Source organism: Anguilla rostrata, chromosome 13 (assembly GCF_018555375.3).
Source record: "Anguilla rostrata isolate EN2019 chromosome 13, ASM1855537v3, whole genome shotgun sequence".
In the NCBI taxonomy this organism is placed as follows: Eukaryota; Metazoa; Chordata; class Actinopteri; order Anguilliformes; family Anguillidae; genus Anguilla; species Anguilla rostrata.
Window position 1 is genome coordinate 29,677,596 of NC_057945.1, and position 20,408 is coordinate 29,698,003.

A 20,408-nucleotide genomic window follows, 5' to 3' on the forward strand; every position below is an offset into this window, starting at 1 on the left:
ATTACGCTCAATAATATCCTAAAAATCAGTAAAGCAAAAAAGAAAAAAAAAAGAAAAGAGAATTAATAAAAAAGTAAATAATTTTACTTCCAAGAAGTAATTTGCACATATACGATCTTCCAAGAAAATCATTCCTCAAACAAAACATACAGAGAATCTATCCAAACAACTGTCCAAGTCTTCCATTGGACACCAAGTTAATCCTCTTACGAAAAAACCAATGTTAGCCCCAGACAATGGGGCCCTGAAACTCTATCTTTGGACCAGGAGCTCGCTCACAATGCTGTGGAGATGCTAAGCAGCGCTGTGTGTTGGGTTAGGCCCCCAGAAGGAGAATACCTCTTGAAAGAGGCAATAATTTTGAGATTGTTCTGTGGGGGGAACAGAGATAAAGCTTGCTGTCACATTTTTCTCCCTGGCTACAGCGGCTCCCATTCAGGGAGACTGTCAGGGATCCAGAGCGGCACACAAGTGCCCTTCCGGGCTTGTTTGCATTAAAATGTGATAAAAACTAAAGGTGACTTTCCCCCACAGCTGCACAGAAAACAGGATTAGGTCAAAGTGACAGAGTTTGAGGAGGGGTTCTAGCGCAGAGGTACGAGAGAGCGGCTCGAGTGTGTGTGAGACGGGAGGCCTCCTTAAGCCGTTGTGTTTGTGAGAGAGCCGCGCAAGGCTCTCTCCCTCCATCCCTTTCAGACTCTCAGTGTTCCCAATGGCAAGCAGCCAGCCACGGTGACCTGCTCTTGGAGAAGGTTACCCAATGCTGCGGAATCCATAATAAGCCCACCTCCCACTGATGCTCGCTGTCCGCCACCTCCCTCCGTCAGTGATTATCTCTCAGAGAAATGCTCCGTGAACTGCTGAAGCAAACGCAAACTTTTGAAAGGATTTCTATAGGCGTCTGTGAAACCCCAGAGTTATTTTGACGAACTATGGCAAAACATATGCAAACCATTTTTGCCATAGTGTACTGATGAGTTGTTCCATTTCATTTTGGCCGGACTGTGGGTTTAAATACAAAGGCCTCATGAGAAACCACATTGACAAAATCTGGTAATTATGAATGTCACAAATAATTTTAAACACCAAAAGCCTTTCTATGGGTTAGTGAAAAAATTGATAAATTTTGAATCAATTTGCTCCCCTCATCAAAGTATTTTTTCAACTGAAATAATTACAGAACCATAAATAAATATAACTGGAATGAAATAAAAGCAAAATATTGATCAACAAAAAATGCATTCACTGAGGCTTGGGTTTACGGTAAATGCCTTTAATGGTTTTACACAAAATGCCTGTAACGCAAGCGATGGTTTCTTTCCCAAAGCTTTCTTGCTCTCCTTCATCCCTTTTCTCCTCCTCCTCCTCCTCCACTGCTACACACTTCCTGCAGCTGTTGCCCCCCGGGCAGGACCGCTGCTCCGTCGCCAACCTGCAGTTGATGTGGAGGTCAAAACTCTGTTGACATTGGCTCCATCCATGGCGAAACACAGGATGCTGCTTAAAGACAGCCAGAGCAGCTCCGTGCGAGTGCTCCTGAGTGATCTCACTACGCACAGAACAGGCTGATCAAACTCAGTTCTTACAGTCTCCCACCAAGCGATATCCTGCCACAGTGACCAACAGTCCACTGTGAAATACACTCAGATTGCATTTTGCATGTTATCTAACATGGTAAATCTTTCTCTGGCATATTTATCTATCTAATTAACAGTTGTTCGCAGTTCGCAATGTCATTATCAAAGTGCTGCTTTCACAGGAATAAGTTGGTGAGCATAAAGATTTGAAAGAGATGTGGAGACATTGCATTAATAACATAGCTCAACACCATGGCCAAGAAGGAATGACAGTTATTAAGGCTCAATACAGCTCAGAAAAGATTAAGGAGAGCTCCATCCATCTTTTTTATAGTTCACAGCATTCAGCTATCACATTCTAACTGCCTCCTTTGCAGTGCAGAACTTGCATTAAGACGTGTAAATGTGTGGTAACCTCACAGCATTGGCTGTGGCACTTGGCACGTCCTCCTGGCTGCCAAGCAGGAGAGGAGCTTTTTTTTCTATTTGCGCTCACAGGGAGCGTGGGAGGTCTGATTGATTTCAGCTTTAATTGGTGCCAGGTCCAAACATCCATGTCCTAGAAAATCCCTGGTTCCTCTCTGCCATGAGCAGAGTCAGACCATACAATCTACTAATTAAGTTTCTACAAACCCTGTTCATGCCACAACAGCAAGAGTCTCTCTTAATGAACAAGAGCATCCAGTAAGCAGCACTACCCCTCTGCATTTTGGCAGGGGGCTTCATGCTTTGCCATTTACTATGAAATAAAACTGAAAAATAATGTTTGGTGGCTGTAGTAGAATATACGTACGTTAATGTGGTAAATTTATGACAAATATAATTTCAAGACTATGTACTAGACTATGTGAATTTGTAGCTAACTTGAAGCATTCTCAAATATTGCTATTCTTAATGAGATTACAAGACCTGAGCAGGCTTTTCAATGGCAGAGACTACTTCACTGGCATTTTTATAGTCCCTCTAGAGGTAAGCCCTTGCTACTGCCCTTCCCTGCCAATCAGCTCACACAGCAAGTGAACACACTGAGAGCAGCCCTTCTGGCAACAAGAAAGCATACACTGTACAGGCATTTGCCTCCATCTGACTAGTATCCTTGTGAGAGGGAATAAGAACCTTTTAATAACTGCAAGCACTTCTTATGCAAAAAAAAGAAAAAACAGAACAGAACTAGAAAAAAAATAAAAGAATTTATGCAAGAACAAGCATGACATTAATTTTCTGGGAAAATTTTGAAGAGGACTTCAGTGGCATTGTTCTTGCACACAGCAGGTGGAAGCTTGCTACAGGTGGCAACCCTTCAAAATCATGTGAGAGACAAGTTAAGACACCAGTGAGTTTCAGCCAAAATTTAAAAGGTACACATTGAAGGCATAAATGTTGTCATTAATATAGACTGTATGTGCTAATACAGTTGGGGGTAATGACAGAAATTTTCTATTTCGCTTTCAATTATAATTTGGCATGCAGTTACCATTACAACATGGAGGTCATGTAAAGTTGATTAGACTCAAGCAGTTTTCTGTGTTTATTTGTTTATAGAACACATGCCTTTGCACATCAAAATACAGAGATACATGATGTTGAATCAGAGTTGGTCCCAGACACCAAATTTAAATGAGAAAATATTGACCATGCTTGAAAAATTATTTAAAAGTTTAGTTACAGAATCACCATTATATGACCACATATTGGCAGTGTTGTAGAATGAACTAATGGAACTGCTGCTTTAGGACATAATATTTAATGTTTGGACCTATAATGACCATAAATATAACATAATGAGCGAGTTAAATGAAGAATACGATAATATTTGAATGTAAGGATTTCCTTTTATTTACATATTCTAAATATGATATTACGATTTAAATATGTCAAATTAACACAAATTGTGCCACACACATTCTTGGAAACATTCTTACACGCAGTTTATGATCAAATGTGATCATACATGTTTCTTGAATGAGGCCCATTGCATTTATTTTTAAACAAATCATAATTGATAACTACCATCAGTATTTACTGTGTCTCAATTACCCTGAATAACCAGTCAGAATGACTTTTGAAATAATTGCTTGCTTGAAATCCTCTCTCACGAACGGACAACCATTAATTCAGCAAGCCAATGCAGATCTTGCTTTTTTGTTGTTGTTGTCTTAACATTAAGGTGTGTCAGGGAGGTTTTCAGCTTTAACTCATTTTCCTGTTTCCCGGGCTAACTGGATTCACACATCTCATGTTGCACAGACAGTAATTCATGCAGAAATGGCTGGCGGGCCAAACTCAGCATTCATTAGTCTTGTTTCCTAGTGTCAAAGAAATATGCCAACATCCTGGGATTAACTGATTTCGGCTCCCCTTGGCTCCGTTTGGCTCCTGGGGCCCTGTCATCAGGTGCTGGTGCCAGCACCGCTTGGTACTGGACAGGTAGAATCTGCCACATCACAGCAGATAAATCATCCAGACACACTTTATTGATTTCACTTGGTAAGTCATTCATCAAAACGTGAGTGAGGATTAAAGCACTGGAGTCAGATAGAGATATAAACAAACAAAAAACTCTGTATATGCGTGTCTTTTGATTCTGATTTATTTATTTTTGTTTCCCTTAGCAGTAGCTGTGGGATTTGAATCACAAATTAAGGCCCACGAGTGAGCACAAGCACAAAGATGTATGCATGTATGCATGTCGACACATAGATACACACAAAAACACACACACTGCATACGTACAACAAAGGTGCTGATCACGGGCATATTAGAGGTGTTTGTCAAATTAGCATTGAACAGTGTAGTAGAAAGAGAAACACCGGCCTACTTAATCCTTTATTATACATCCTATGGAGTATTCTGAGCTACTTTTACCAAGGTGAAGTTTACATCAGTTGGTGATGATAATGATGAGTTTGTTTCACTACATGCACAAGCTGGGATCTCCATGCTACTAATGACTACATTTAAGGGGAGCGTAGTGTGGAGGGGGGAGTGGGGTGCACAGAGAGTAGCCAGGCTGAAAGAAGGGGAGCAGTCGCCCTCTAGAGGCAGGGATAGTTCCCATTTAGACAGATACCAAAAAACAGTGCCTTCCCTTTTAATTGTGGTCAAACACGTTCTTACAGAATTGCAAAATTGCAAAACCTTTTTTTAGTCTGACCAAATATATCCAGGAATTGAGCTCTGTTTTTTAAATCAAAGGATAAAACAGAACCTAGCAGAACGAAGCTCAGACAGGCTAGAGATTTGATCTGTTGGGATAAAGAGCCCCTAATCCTTGACAAGGTATGTGTTCCTGGTAGTAGATCAGGGGAATTTGTGTACACACAGTAGGAAACAATACCTCATTGTATTTTTCTTTTCCTTTAACAACAGAAGTATCATCAGAAGATATGTGTGTGTGTGTGTGTGTGTGTGTGTGTGGGCTTTGGGCTTCAGGCAAGTCGACTGGCTCTAGGGCATGGGCATGGGTCTGCTCCAGTCCAGGGGTGTTGCATGTTTCTGAATGCTTGCTAGCACCTGCTCTGGCCGCACATACTCTTGTCGACACCCTCCCCTCACCTGCCCATACCTCACACATGGCACTCAAAGAGCCTTTGCACAGTGTTCTAGTGACCCAAAACAGCTTCAAATGTAGCTTTGAAGCATGACCCAGTCAGAAAGGTCAATGTGAAACTGACATTTAAATATTGTTGAAATTTTCTCCACATTGAACTTGTGAATGCTTCTATGAAAGTTCATTTCCATTACCTACTCGATCGTCTTGTTAAATTAAAAAATCTGACTTTATGATTCTGACTACGTAGATAAACATTTATTTAAATAATTATTGAAGTCACTAAATCACTACCCTGAACTTTGGTCCCACACAATCATCCAGGGTTTCCTGGTCTACTAATTCTGATGAACCATACTGTATGAGTCAGCGAGGAATTTAAAGAGGAAAGGTGGGCAGGAACAGTGCCGGGTTCCAGAGCAGACCAGAAAATGTCAGATTAAGAATTAGGTAAGTATGTACAAACAAAACCAGCCAAGAGAGCCAAAAGAACTCAGGCAGGAAGGAGAAGCTGTGGAAACAGAGAAAAGAGAACCGGCTTCCAGGAGCGGAAGTTTCTGTTGAGTGACTTTGGGAAGGAGAGAGAAAGAGAGATATGCTGGTTCCGAGGATTTTGAAGGAATCGGAAGTTAGAGAGACAAGACTGTGACTATGGAAGTTTGAAGGATGAAGTTTAGGTCGTTTTTCTTTTGTCAGAATAGAGTTGTTTATTAGCTAGTTTGGCTGTGGAAAACATACTAGAATAAAGATTTGTGATGAGAGAGGAAATAAAGGGTAGAAGGTCAGGAAAAAGATGAGTAACTGCAAGGTCCTAAGGGCAGACAGTGGCTTTACAGCCCATCAGCAGGGAGCAGAGATCAAAAGGCAATAAAGACAGCAAAGGACAAGCATCAGCCAGTTAGAGACTCAGGGAAATATGGGAAATGAAGACTAGTGTTGTGCAAGGGAGTGCTGGGAAGAATGAATAAAATATCAAGCGAAAGCAGACAAAAAAATTACAATAAGACGATGAAGTGAAGTTAATTCAGCAGGATGAAATTTGAGTTAGACGAGGTGATTGACAAAAATGAAGTTTGCATTCCAGAATGTATACAGAACATGGCAAGCAGTCACATTATTATCAAAGAACTATAAAAGACTAGGTACAATGTCCATCAATCAACGTCTGAAATACAGATTGGGCCTCTGAAAACAGTTTGCCTGTGACTTTCTTACACTTTCTTTCTCTATTGAGAATGGGCGTTAAGAATCTCTACATACTTAGTTTATATGTGCTACCAAACGCAATTTATGACCAACCTCGCTGGCTAGATTATGTACTGTCTGAAAGAATGCATGAGCTATCACTTTAAATAGTTGGCAGTTCTTACCGGTCCATTAAAGACTGAGATTAAGTAGCGATGAGACCATTTTTTTTCAGTGAGTTGTATTCAAGCATTATCTCTTGCACAAAATGTTTAAGAGGAATGAGCTCTATGATTAGAATAAACCCATCTTTGTTTTGGGCCCTTCCAGGTATCTGACTATGAATAACGAGGTATGCTCAGGGGGAAGTATGGGGGTACAGTACAGTGTGTGTGTGTGTGTGTGTGTGTGTGTGTCTGTGTGTGTGTGCGTGTGTGTGTGTGTGTGTGTGTGTGTGTATGAGCATGTGTATGTCTGTACAACATACCCAGAGGTAATCTTTGAATCCAACAATGTCTTGGATCATGATCTCCTCGACAGTGAAACACTGAAGAACACTCAAAGGCAGCGCTTTTCCCACAAAATCCTACTCTTAAGTAGTTTTACCTTCTATTTCAACAGGAGATAGAGGTTTTTCAAAAATTAACATGAGGTGATAAGATTACTTCCTAGGGCTAAAGACAGATAAATATTACCCCCCAGAAAATAGCTCTTTTGTGATAGGTACTTGCACTGTGTCCTAAATGCTGCAGCTAGGTTTACAAGAAAACCCTTCTATCCCCAGGGGAATTCCTACTCAGTAATATCCTTCTTTGTACAGACTGTATTTAGTTTTCAGCGATGGCGAATATCATGATATATGTGCAGGATGTCAGTGGAGACATTCCAAACTCATGAACATGTATGTGTGTGGAGTCGAGTTTGGCTGAGCGTCTGACAATCCCATCATTCAGGGTGCAATCAAACAAAAAAAAATGTATACTGCCAGAGAATGCTCAAATAGGCGCTGTAAGCAATTAAGAAATGGAAAATTCTAAATGGAAAACTATGCACTCATCAACGCACATCAGTCCAAATATAGAAAGGTGTGGAAAGAGTTCTAAATCTTGGCTGATGACACAAAAAGCATTTCAATAATTACCTGGAATACTCCCGCAACTTTTACTATCCCTTCTGGTAAAAAGCAATAGAATATGCCTTTAAATAAGGACCGGAGTGATAGTTCATCAATGAATGCTTTCTAAATATGTTTTTATAAATGTACAGTAAACATAAAATAAATAGCATTTTATTCTGTCCATCATGATCTTAAAGCACTTCACAGTAAAGGGGTTAGCATATATCAACCACCATCAATGTCAATGTCAAGCACCCACATACATGAATGTAGCAGTAACTTCCAATATTTTATCACATTTTGTAATGCTTAAAAGACTGTATGAAAAGGTTGTGATTCTTCTTGGCAATAATGCACTGCACTTCATAGAAGTGTATGAATGCATGAACCTATTGCTTTCCTATTGCATCTCAACCAGTTAACCACTGTACTATTCGACTTCTGCCACAAATTTGATCATCTAAAAATGACCTTAGATCCCTAATTTGAACAACAGAGCAAATGACAGTCCTTGTTTTTCCTTTTCTGATTTCAGGGGGAAAAACTGTCCAGGCCTTGAATGTTTGCTAACAGACAAAGATATCTTAATTAAGCACAACAGTCAACACACAGCCTTACAAAAGTACCGTTCTGTATATACCCTCTGAAGCTCTACCTCAATGTTGAAAGACTAATAGGTCTAACTTGAACTTCCCGGCAGGTAAAGTCTGTCAGTCAACAGGTGAGGTAAAAGCCTGCACAGTATGGATACCTGAGATCCTCCCTCCTTAACTAACAGCACAACACACTGGCCAGTGCAAAAGCCATCTATTTGAGACCCTACCTGCACTAACCACAGCCAGCTATATCATTATAAACAGCATGGCCTTACAAATGATGACACCATGACCAACAGAATACACTTAAGTATTCTGTGCACATTTTTACGGTCAACACAAATGGTAACTGCAATGCATTAATACCAATGTGAGCGTTAACGGAAGTGGATAAAAATGAAGACAATTTTTAAAAGAATGTTTCCTTGTGAGAGTGCCAGTGTACCATGGGATGAAACATGATCTTTAAGGTGGCATGTTTGGTAGAAAAAAAAGAAAAAGAAATATGTGATGAAAATGAAACATGCAGTAGAACAACATAAAGCTTAAAACCCCACAACAAATATGCAGCTCCTGGGATTCTGACAGCATATTAATAAATCTTTTTACTTAGGGTTGTCTTTAGTCCAAGAGGCCCTATCGTTCATATAAATACACATGATGTTACACAATATGCAAAACCATGTACCGTATTCAGATGTATTATTTTCTGTGGAAAAAGTCATGTTGAACAAAATAAGAGCAGCAATATCATGCCCTAAATTAGGATTAATGTCCACATTAATGTCCATTGTCCAGTGCTATAACATCTTCATTACTGATGGAAACCTTAACCTCCATTAATGTTTTCCCAACAACAATGGATACATCAGCTATCACAGAAAAAAATTGTTGATATGTAGATTATATACAGTATAAGATATCATACAAACAATTCTGCATCTAAACAAATGTGCCTCTATGTTTCCCAGGTTAGCTTAATGAATACCATCCAGAATGAACTTGAATTGACCAGGGGGTGAAGAGAGCAAAGACATGGGTCAAAGATATGGTTTGGATTGGTTTACTCCTCTCTATCATGTTTTCATTCACAGTTGTGAGATGCAACAAAAGACATACAAACAGGAGCTGAGTCAGATTGTACAAAATTTAATGGTATAATTTGAGAATTTTAATGCAGCTCTACCAATCACCACTCTACCAACCCTCCTGTGTCTAAATGATAATTGTAGTCAAGCAGGCATATAGTTTTCAACTTGCTGATTTATTTACTGTATCTCAGAAACGGGTTTCTTTTTGATGTCCTACATCACATACAGGGGTTTAAATACTTGCATTTGCCTGAACCAAATGGACCAACGGTTATCAATGGGTTGCTGTGTACAAATTTACACACCATTCTTTGTTATTAATGTCCATCATTGTCTTGGCATCCTGTATTAACAAAATTTTTCAATCTGAAAAACTGCATTTTGTTTTTCTAAAGCAACAATAAATCATTGCCATTTCCAAATGAGAATCACACTGAAGTCCCCATCTCAAGTTAATCAACCACTCAACACAGCACACTGCAAATAAAGCCACTCTTGTGATTCTAATGGCAGTTTGCCTGTACTTAGCCCACTTTTATGAGTTTGAAAATGGAAAGGTGTGTTTGGCCCCTGGTTAACATATACTGAAATATTGGGCCCTGCGTGCTGTCCTATAGTTTTTTCAGAAGGGAATTAGTTTGAAACACTAGAATTAACATTTGCAGTAAAAGCTGTTACCCTGGCTTGTACTCAGAAAATGCATTATGTACCTACAGTACCGATATAACTGATAGAAAATCCATATACTGATTCCCAGCCTGGATCATTTGCATGTAATACACCACATACATAGTCATGAGTGCACAGTTAGTTTAAAACATAGAAGACACCTGATTTTTGTGTCTATGAAACCTGGAGGACTATGTGCACACTTTGGAGTGCTTTCACAATCCAGCGAAAGCCAGTCGGGCAGGTTTACTGTCTTTACATGAAAAATGACTTCAGACCCTCGAGGCTCTTGCATATCTGCAAGAGGCTCTGAGGAACTATGTGAACTAACATGCACAGCGACTGACAATGCTCCATTTACAGACCCTCCCGTTTTTACACTCTCTGTCACGGCTACCTTCAGTTACCTGTCTGTAGAGACCCGCCTTCATCGTTACATTTTCGAAATATCTCACCTCCTTTATTAGATGCAATAAATAAGAAAAATACCTGTGGAGCTGTTTGTGTGGGAAAAATACGTCCGGAATGAGAAAGTAGCAGAACAAGAAGATAGGGCAATTAGATCTCTGACAACACAAATCCTTTCTAATGGAATGCCTCTGCAACCAAAGGCAAGAGGAATGTGTGCAACCACGGAAAAAATGAGAACTTTCCACAGACATATGATATATTTTTTTGTCATAATCAAACTGGTTTTTGTGCAAGCCCAATACTACTCCTGACAGCAACAAGAGATTCACACTCACAAATAACAGATTGAGATATTCATTATTTCAATGGCAATTTGTGTTTGTGTGTTTAAAAAAAAAAAAAAGAATTTCTTGTTCATGCTGTATTCTGCATACAAAGTACTTCCATATTTGCTGCAAGGCACATTCAAAGAAAAGCTAAGCCATTAACTTTTCCACACAGGTCAATGGCTAGATATATCTATAATTAACCATTAATAGGGTATTGTATGCTACCAGCATACTCCTCACCTGAGAATGGTTCTGTAAGGTATGAAAGAGGCCTGGGTGCGAGCACAACCTGTCAGGAATACACTACCAATGCCCTGCCAGCAGATACTGTATCAACAGTCCTTTTATTGCTTTAAGAGCGTCAGCTTGCCAGACTTGACAGTAATTCAGTCAATTTATGTTGTATTGCTTCATCTGAGTGGAAGTGTAAAATTTGGTTGAGCAATACAGAAGGCCAGGTATTATTTTAGACACCAGATGCCAGCTGCGAGAGAGATGAAGCGGAAAAGCCCAAGTTATACACAGGTTTAAATAAGAGCTCACCAAGTAACAACAACAACAGATAGATAGAGAGAAAGATAGAAAGCCAGAAAAATAATAACTTAGCTTATATCACACATATAATTATAATAGTTTTAGTCAGATTTGCACAGGAAGTCAAAGTCACTTTCTTGTCCAAGACTGTGCGTAGCAGACAGCGCGGGGTCTAATGTAGGCAAGGATGAACTCTTAAGAGAGAGGTTAATCTGGCAGTGTGCTGTAACACTAGTAGTAAGATACCTGTCACCCCTGTGATGTTTCCTCTGAAAACAAGGGCGCCGACTCCAGCTTTGTAATGAGATCACATCCCACCTTTGAGCCTGACATCCTCAAGACGCGAACCCGCAACATGAAATCAAATATTTTCACCAAAACTGATCTCTGTTCAAAGGGCTTTTTGTGCATCTTTTGTGGTTTCTATTGTAATGACTCTTAGATGCTTTCCAAATCCTTATCTCCACATTATCTTTTATTTCCCCTTTAAAATATTTAATACTTGGTTGATATTATCTGGGAATATGTTATTTATCATTATTATCACCCCTCTCCCCACCCTCCTTTAAGAAAGTTGACCTATTTAGCATAAAAGATACTTGTTGTAAACACAGCATAACCGAAAGACGCCTCCCTGACTCAGTTTTATGAATAATATACTGAATGTGGAAGTGGAATCAAAAGGTTAGGAGTGCGAATTCAAGTCACCAGATGAAGTCTGTAACACAATCCACATAAGCCTCGGTCTCAAACTGTCTTAAATGTAGCCGTGGCATATCAGATGAAAGGAGATACACAGGCTCCAGCAGAACAATATCTACTTTTGTCATTCTCCCTAAGGCATGCCACACAGCCGCACATGGCTTTCCCTTTCCCACCGCCGAGTCTGGCTGAGCCCATGCATTACCTGTCCTGGACCTACACCACAGGCATCAGGAGATCCTGACAGGGGTAAGAGGGTAAAGGGGGGGGGGGGGGGGTTACCTGTCCTGAACCCCTGCCAGCAGCCACACAGGCCCAGATTTCAACATGAGAACAGAAGAGTATTCTAAGACAAGAACAGGCCGTTCAGCTGCTCATGGATCATCATTTTTTGATGGAGCCACCCACCTGGGCCTCCACACCAGACAGGGCAGGTCTGGAGAAAAAAAAAAACATACTCATACCCCGCCAAAATAAAAGCGGTTCACCTTTTACTCAGTGACTGTTGGATGCCTAATAACACCAATTGAATTACTGGTTTAGCTCAAATTATCTCAGGCTCTTGGGGGAGAACATATTGATTTCTTACAGTATTGCCAAGTTCTGGGACTTGGTTAAAACCATGCCAACTGGAACTATCCAGGGATTTATATTCATCTGAGGGCATTACTTTTTTACCTTGAAAGAGCATGTTTGTTCCCACCAACTATAATTATCCATCTGGATAGTGAAAGTTAAATATTCTCTTGAATGCTATAATTTGATTTGGACCAAAATGTATGTTCAGGCTGGAAGCCATGATAATTCCCTGGGGATTCATCTAATACGCAGTAATACACAGGTGAATTAAGAATTAATACTCAAAAGTTACCTTGGGATTTACACAGAATCTTGAGGGCTTATCCTTTTGCTGTCTTTGTAAGGAAAGGTTATAAACGTAAAATGACTATTTAGTTATTTGGCAGATGCCTTCAGACTTACATTGAGAATTCTTTGCAAAACTGAGCTCATGCCTCCCAGATGTGCAACAGACCATGAGTTTGTGCTTCTGAGGCAGTACCAGGGGCAGCAAACAATGTTCTGCATGCTGGGCGTGACACTGCAAGAGCACAATAAGCTTTGTAGAAAAAAAGGTGGTCAACCCCACAATACATCTTACAACTCCCAATAATTGAGATATGAGCATAGCCAAGTCGACCCAACCCCTTTTCTGATCCTGTCTCTCTTTTCAGACTAGCTGAAGATGTTCCCTTAGGAAAACATGTATTTAATTATTTCTTCACCACTGCTATCTGCCAGGGCAACAGGAAAATTACAAACCAGTCGCCATCAATCAGGGACCAAGTTAACAATAGATCACCGCTTGGCCGGGCTACTGTGAAGCCCAGACCCTCCTCCTGTTTCCTGCGAGGAGGTGATGAAAGAGCTGCCACTTTCCTGAGCCTGCTGGTAGCACAGTGACCGATAGATAAGAGATAGTGTAGACAAATGGAAGATATACCCATACGAAGAAACATGGAAAACTGTCAAACCCATTGTATGGAAAATGGCCACCAAACTGAAATAATTCAAAATGAATTTACTGAAATGAGCTTGGACAGAGGGTCAAATTACAGCAGGAATATTCAAACCGACGCTTCCAGCAACACTATAAAACAGCACAATATGACTACGAGGACATCCTTGATCTTCCCTGAACAACATGCAAAATTTAACTTGAACCTAGAATACACACTATTCATCAAATGCAAACACAACAGCAACCTAAATCCACTTTAGTGATGTTAAGGGAGGGGAGTGGAAAAAAGTGAAATTATGGAACTCTAATGCAAATGTGTGCATTTGTAGAGGAAAGAAAGCATTTAGGGGTAATAAGAGGGAGGGTGACAGCTACTCAGCAGTGTTTTTAACGTGTGTGTTCAGGAAGCTCAACACCTGGTCTCTGTCATTTCTCTTCACCTCACCGTTGACATCAGGTGCACCCACTGCCCCTCACTCTCCTAAAATTATGATGTCTTCATCAACATCTTCCCCATCACTTACCTCATGGCGATGTGTTATTAAACTCTCAACTTTCCATCCACAACACAGGTTTAATTCAAGTTGGGTTTAATTATGGGTTATAACTCACAGCTAATAACAGAACAGTCAGTGGCTCTTTGAAACTTCACAGACTAATCACAATTATTGACAGAATACATCAGGATCGAAGCTGCATGGCTCAATGACATTATCGCCACAGTATCAGAACTATTAACCATTTCTGAATGCTGAAGACTCTTTTCTACGCTTTACCATGTCTAGTCATGCATAAACAATATTCCAATATCTCAGCTGAAAGGTCCCATTGACTGGCATTACCATTTCCAGCACCAAAACGAGAAATATGAAACCACAACCATAAATATAACATTTCATATAAAATCATTCAGGAACACTGGACTTGGAAAATGTGCTAAAATGTACATTTTACAATGTTCTGCAAAATTCTATATGCTTGCAAATAGCATAAAGGGTGACATAAAGAGTGACTTTTCAATTGTAGAGGGCTCAGGCATTACATGTTAATCTAGCAGAGACACATGTTGTGTGTCACAATGTTACAGTGTCATTTAATAGACATACTTTAAGAGAGTCTGGGACATTGTGAGCACTATGATTACAACAGATTTTATAGGAGGAGCAGCCAACAGTATTCACAGCCTCCTCTAACACTTCTCCCCAGCAGGAGTCAGTGTTGCTAGCTGAGGGTATTGCAGAATGCAGAACTTGTACCAGGGAACAAAATGAATATTTCACCAGCTCAAGGTCAGACTGATGCCTGCTTTTCATTTGTAGAAAGTGCAAAAAAACAATGAATCAATAACATTCAATTACTGTGAGTACACAACAATATATGCATTAAAGCTAACAATAAATAAGATGACGTAATAAATTTATTCTGTAAAAAAATAAAATGAGCAAATGTAAGCAGTCAGGTGATTTTGAAGCAATCCTCAAAGCACACCCCTTGCATGGCTGCTCCTGGAATGCCAATTAATGAGTAATGACAATTGTGCTTGTTCAGCAATGCGGGATCCCTTTATTTAAACAATGTTGTTTTATCTGTTCCACAGTTCTTGGGTATCGTAGTGTCTTTCAACAAATTCTCTGCTTGACTCCCGGCACTCAGACAGCACAGGTTGCTCTCATAGCTTTACCTGCCGGTGAACTTTCCATTGCCTCATTTTCGTCAACATTTCTCTCTCTCTCTCTCTCTCTCTCTCTCTCTCTCTGTCTCCCTCACACACACACACACACACACACACACAAAACAAACAGTAAATTCCAGCAGTAAGCCTCCTGGCACTCATACTTCCACTGCACATATTCCTAATATGTTTTTACATTAAGCTTTTAATCAAGGAAGGTGACTGTTGCCTGTGGGCAAAAATTACAGAGCTGCCTAGAATGCCATGGTAAACAAACAGAATTTAACTATCCACTCTCTGCACCACCCAGTTTTTTTCAATTTTTTTATTTTTATTTAAACTCAAATTCCATATGCTTTGGATTTGGTGGAAATCTACAATAAAAGTGTGTTGTAGTACACCTACTTTTACACCTCCACCCACATATCTGTTTTCACCACCAGGGCAGTGGCATTAGGTTTTCTCGTAGTTGTCAATGTGATTGATGGAGAGCAATATCAATTGCATTTCAAAAAGCACAATGTTGTCTGTACTCCACTGCAGGTAAGCCGTGGAGGCCGCCATGTGTGGCTTAACTTCACAATCAAAAAAGCATTCATGACATCACGTTTCTGCCTCGACCCAGGAACACATCACATGTATATGCACACATACACACACTACCTATAATGATTCCTTAACTCCATTAATAAATGTTTGGTTATTTTTATGCGGAACTTACAAGGAAATTCTCTTTGGTAGGCAGCAAGCACACACAAAGATTCCAGACGGTTCATTTTTAACCAGCTTCTTAAAGGTCCACTGCACAATGATTTGCATATTATTTTTTTATTCATTTCCTTTTATTTGAGACACATGCATTACAGCATAACTGATTTGAAAAATTTGATTTAATGTTTAAAATGTATAGAAAAATATATTTTAAACATGTATTTACGTGTTAAGTTTTCCTACAAACTGCCGTGACAGCTTTCCTGGTTTGCAGAAATGAAATTTAACTAGTGCTATATCCAGCAATACTGCACGAACCCTCATGAACAGTATACTACATCAGATAAAGCAGTTCCTTTTGATAAAGTGGTTCAGACAAGGCCATTTGGCCCGGGTAGTGATGTCACAGGAGTTTAGAAAGTGAATTCCGAGTCTGCAGCAGCACAGGGCACAACAAAGGGAAGGGAGATAAGGAGGTGTTTGAGGGCAGGTCAGGTTTCTTTTCAGAAGCTAGAGACCTTTGAAAAATCAAACATACCATACATGAAAATGCAAGGGCCCATAACCAACGGGGAATGGCATATATCAGAGCTTATGTTTAATTGGAGTGTCATCATATTAGCATACACTTGATGTGTAGAATGGTATGGAAAATGACTTTTCAGTTCCTAAAGGAAATGCCACAACTTGTAATCCTCACCAATGTAGGTGTCAGCAGAAGTTAGTGGATGTTAGTATTAGGGACGGACATTGGACCTGGACAGGGATTTAAAAATATCATTATGGTGACGCAAATTTATCAAGGTCACATATCCTGCTTCACCTGCAAGCTGTCTAGAAGGTAGAGTAGAGTTCCTATTGAAGCAAGTCATTTCACATCAAAGCACTGTGTCCCTATATAACATACGATTCAGAGGGGGTTGTTGGTAAACTAACATCAGGCAAAAACTAAGGAAAAAAACTATTAAATATTCATTCAAAATCAACTAGTCTGTGCCTGCTAACAGATTTGATTTGATAATGGGGTGAAAGGGTGTTAAATTCTGCATCATATACATTACAATGGTATTTTGTCTGGGACTATTGTGCATTTAGAGGGACATGTTACAAAGATTTACATTGTCAGTGCCAGGCAAAAAGTGAAAAACTCTCAACCATGTCTGTGCATAATAAAGCTCTCTTAGACCAACCACAAAATTCTGAATATTGTATTTGTGTGTATGTGCGTATGTGGGTGTGTGCATGTGCTTGTGTGTGTGTATGTGCATTTGTGTGCATGTGCGTGTGTATGTGTATGTGTGCGTGCACATGTGTATGTGGGCGTGTGTGCGTGTGTGTGTGTGCACATGTGTGTGTGCATGTGTATGTGTACATGTATGTGTGCGTGTGTATGTGGGTGTGCGCATGTGTGTGCATGTGGTGCGTATGCATGTTTATGTGTATGTGTGTACGTGGGTGTGTGTCTGCCTGTGTATGTGAACATGTATGTGTGTGTATGTGGGTGTGTGTGTGTGCGCGCGTGTGTGTGTATGTGTATGTGTACATGTATGTGGGTGTGTGTGTGTGCGCGTGTGTGTGTGTGTGTGTATGTGTATGTGTACATGTATGTGTGTGTGTATGTGCGCGTGTGTGTGTGTGTGTATGTGTATGTGTACATGTATGTGGGTGTGTGTGTGTGTGCGCGTGTGTGTGTACATGTATGTGGGTGTGTGTATGTGCGTGACAGCTATGATGAGGATATGCATGCGTTGAAGATTCCCTGGTGACCGTGCCAATGTTTTTAAGGAATATCCCAGGAGCAGGTTTGACTAGTGAGGACAGGATAGCGGCAGAATTCCTGAGGTGCATTGTGCAGGTCTCTCGGTGGGCAGTAAAAACACGGCGTGGATCCACAGAAGGCTCCCCACACAGACAGCTCGCTATAAAGTGCTCATGCATCTCCACCCATCTGTCACCAGCTGCTTAGTGTGTCCTGGAGCTGCTGACGGCTTGGGGGGGGGGCAGCTTTGTGTGCCTGACTGCGGCTGTCACACACATACAGGGGCACAGACCAGGGACCACAGCACAGCCTCTCCACCTCAGCCGCCTGCCCCACAGACACTTTTCAACTTATTTAAACACTGCAGCACATTCTGGAAGTCCCTTTTTGCTGTGCATGCAGATTTCTGTTGTTTTTCCCGTGCACCACATTTACTTCTCAAGTGATTTAAGGGAAAAAAATGCACAAGAAAATAAGATGCTGTACTCCATAGTACTTTCCCTGAAAAGCAAGCATAAGGGCTGGCATTAGGCATCCTTACAACAGGACTGCCTTGAGCTACACATTACATGCGTTATAAAGTCGTAAAAGTTATGAATGACTCATATATTATGAAGGATCCCTGCAAAATGACTAGTTGAGCATTGTCATAAAGCTGCATTCAGTCATGTCACTGAGCTGCAGTGGCTGGCTATTAACAGCACAGTCTTTAACAGTTCCCTGATCAATGCACCTGGGCTAAAATGGCAGCCGAAAGACAGCGGTTTCCTCCTGTAATTTCCAGCCGGGCTGCGCCTATCAGAGAGACGTGTTGCAGCACAGTCTGAATCCTGATGAAGATTCCAACTGAAGGGAGAAAAATGCCTTTTGTAATAACAAATAGTGGGAGCCAGCTCATTACTTCAGTGACACTGTTTCTCAGGAGACAAGCCCCGACTCTTCATCATTATGAAACTCTGCCCATTGCTTAGCTCCTGAGAATTTATTACCCCAAATCCATTTACAACAGACAACACGCATTCCAAAGCTGATTTGTTACTCAGGGCCACAACAACACGGTGCTGAGTTTTTAAGGAATGTCTTCCACTAGCTGAGGAGAGATGTGTCGGGAAATTAGCTCTGAGAGAGACAGCGGTAGACATGTAGCATTGTTTAAGTTAGCAAATAGAGATCTCAAAATTCGATCATCCAAGTGAGAGGAAATCCGCCCATGTAGCAGGGAATCGTTACCAAACAATCAAAACTGTATGTCACCACTTGAGTGTAATTAATGGTTCTTGTGTATTACCCACCATGTAGTTAATTGCTCAGCTCATAAATATCTCAGATTAAAGAGGACACTGCATGTGGATGGTGTGCTTTCTCAGTCCAGTTCTGATTCTACTTTATAGCCACAGAGCAATGGTCCCCTGATGCTGCTACAGTCCTTAAAAAGTTGTTAAAAGCACACTGGATAAAGTAAAGTGAGGTTAGTGACAGTCAGCCTTTGAAAGGGGATTTAGACAGATAAAGTCAGGCCCATAACATCAAGTTTTACTCCGCAACATAAGCATCCACTCAGTGTCCTGACGGCGAGCTAGAATTTTTATCATGTCATTTGCATTCTCCGCTCTTGTGGGAACAAGTCTGGAGTTAACCCGTAAAGGAAGCCCATATACGATTCAATGAGGCAGAGGAGAAAAACACAATAATGCAGGTAGTGATTATTTCAGAAAAAGCTTTCTCTAATTATGCACTCTCCCCTACAGAAACACACTGCTTGAGCTTTTTAAACAAAAATGCAGAAAGGCACTGGATCACGAAGTAGAGGAAATGAATTCAGAACTTCAGAAAGAAACGCAGTCAGTTTAAGGGTTTATTTTTTTTTACCCATTGTTTAGATGTGGTGTCGGTGTGTAACTGTGGGTCTACCCCAGCAGCCACCATGACAAAGGCCCAGGAGACACTGAAATTGTTGCACCATTTCATTTAGGGCTTTTGTCTAATTACAAGCTTCTGACAATCAAAAATGTCCTCCTTTAAACCTAATGTGCCAACTGTAACTAGGATGGCAATTTGGATTATTATGGTTGAGAAAAACAATGAACGCATTGGTTAAAATATAGCAATAATTATTTAATGGTTGAGAATGTATTTTGAGGTATTAAGAATCCACATGTATGGGAATTGTTTAGTTTATGTATGCATATCATTTTAAACACGTACTATTTGGAAAACAAAAAAAGGAGTGGGTCTGTTTTTGTACTTTTTTCACACAGAAGTCACATTCCAATGGTAATCCGGAATGGTTTAAGTAATCTCTTTCAGTGTTCAGCTGGATTGCTTTGATACAAACACTTTCAGTTTAACATCATATGGGGAAAAACAGTCATTCAAACACAACATTTATTGTATGCTATTTCTATACAAAAAGTAAGGTGTCAGGGATGTTTCTCAAGCTTGTGAACAAATGCTTGTTTACAGTGTTGGTGAGAGGCTCATCTACAGCACAGCATCACTGCAAAGCCACCCATGGCAAAGGCTTATTCATAAAAACAAACTGTCAGATTGAAGGTTAAACTAATGTAGGCATCTACTTGTGAGTTTCAGAGCTGCGACACAGACAGGTACAGACTGAACACCACACAGAGAGACTGCACTACCATCAGTCATCAGAACCATTATCCTTTCTTACAGCCAGACCCACCTAAGCCAGGCGATGAAAGTCTAGGTTAAAGTGCAATCACTAAGAGTAGTGTTCTACCTCTCCGATTTCCATAATCCTCAAATTAATTTTCTTTAATAGCAGTTCCATAAATGTATTTATACTCTGTATTAATTACAACCTGTGCGTTTTTGCCAAGATAAAAAAAAAGTTTCAAAATGACCTTGAGTGTCCAGAACATTTTCACAGTAGTTATACACAACAGGTAACTTGTAATTAAACATCTTTATTAGAAATATGAGGCATAATGCTCTAAAGATGACAGGCTATATAATTAGCATT

General features: G+C 40.2%; 1 long non-coding RNA gene across 2 annotated transcripts in view; it reads right to left on the reverse strand.

Moving 5' to 3' along the window:
* Positions 1–1,252: 1,252 nt before the first annotated feature.
* LOC135237882 (uncharacterized) overlaps positions 1,253–20,408 on the reverse strand; it is a 40,501-nt gene continuing 21,345 nt past the window's right edge. For both annotated transcript variants that reach the window (XR_010324954.1, XR_010324955.1), the window contains exon 3: positions 1,253–1,432. This is a non-coding gene — a long non-coding RNA (uncharacterized LOC135237882). The remainder of the gene's footprint in view (positions 1,433–20,408) is intronic.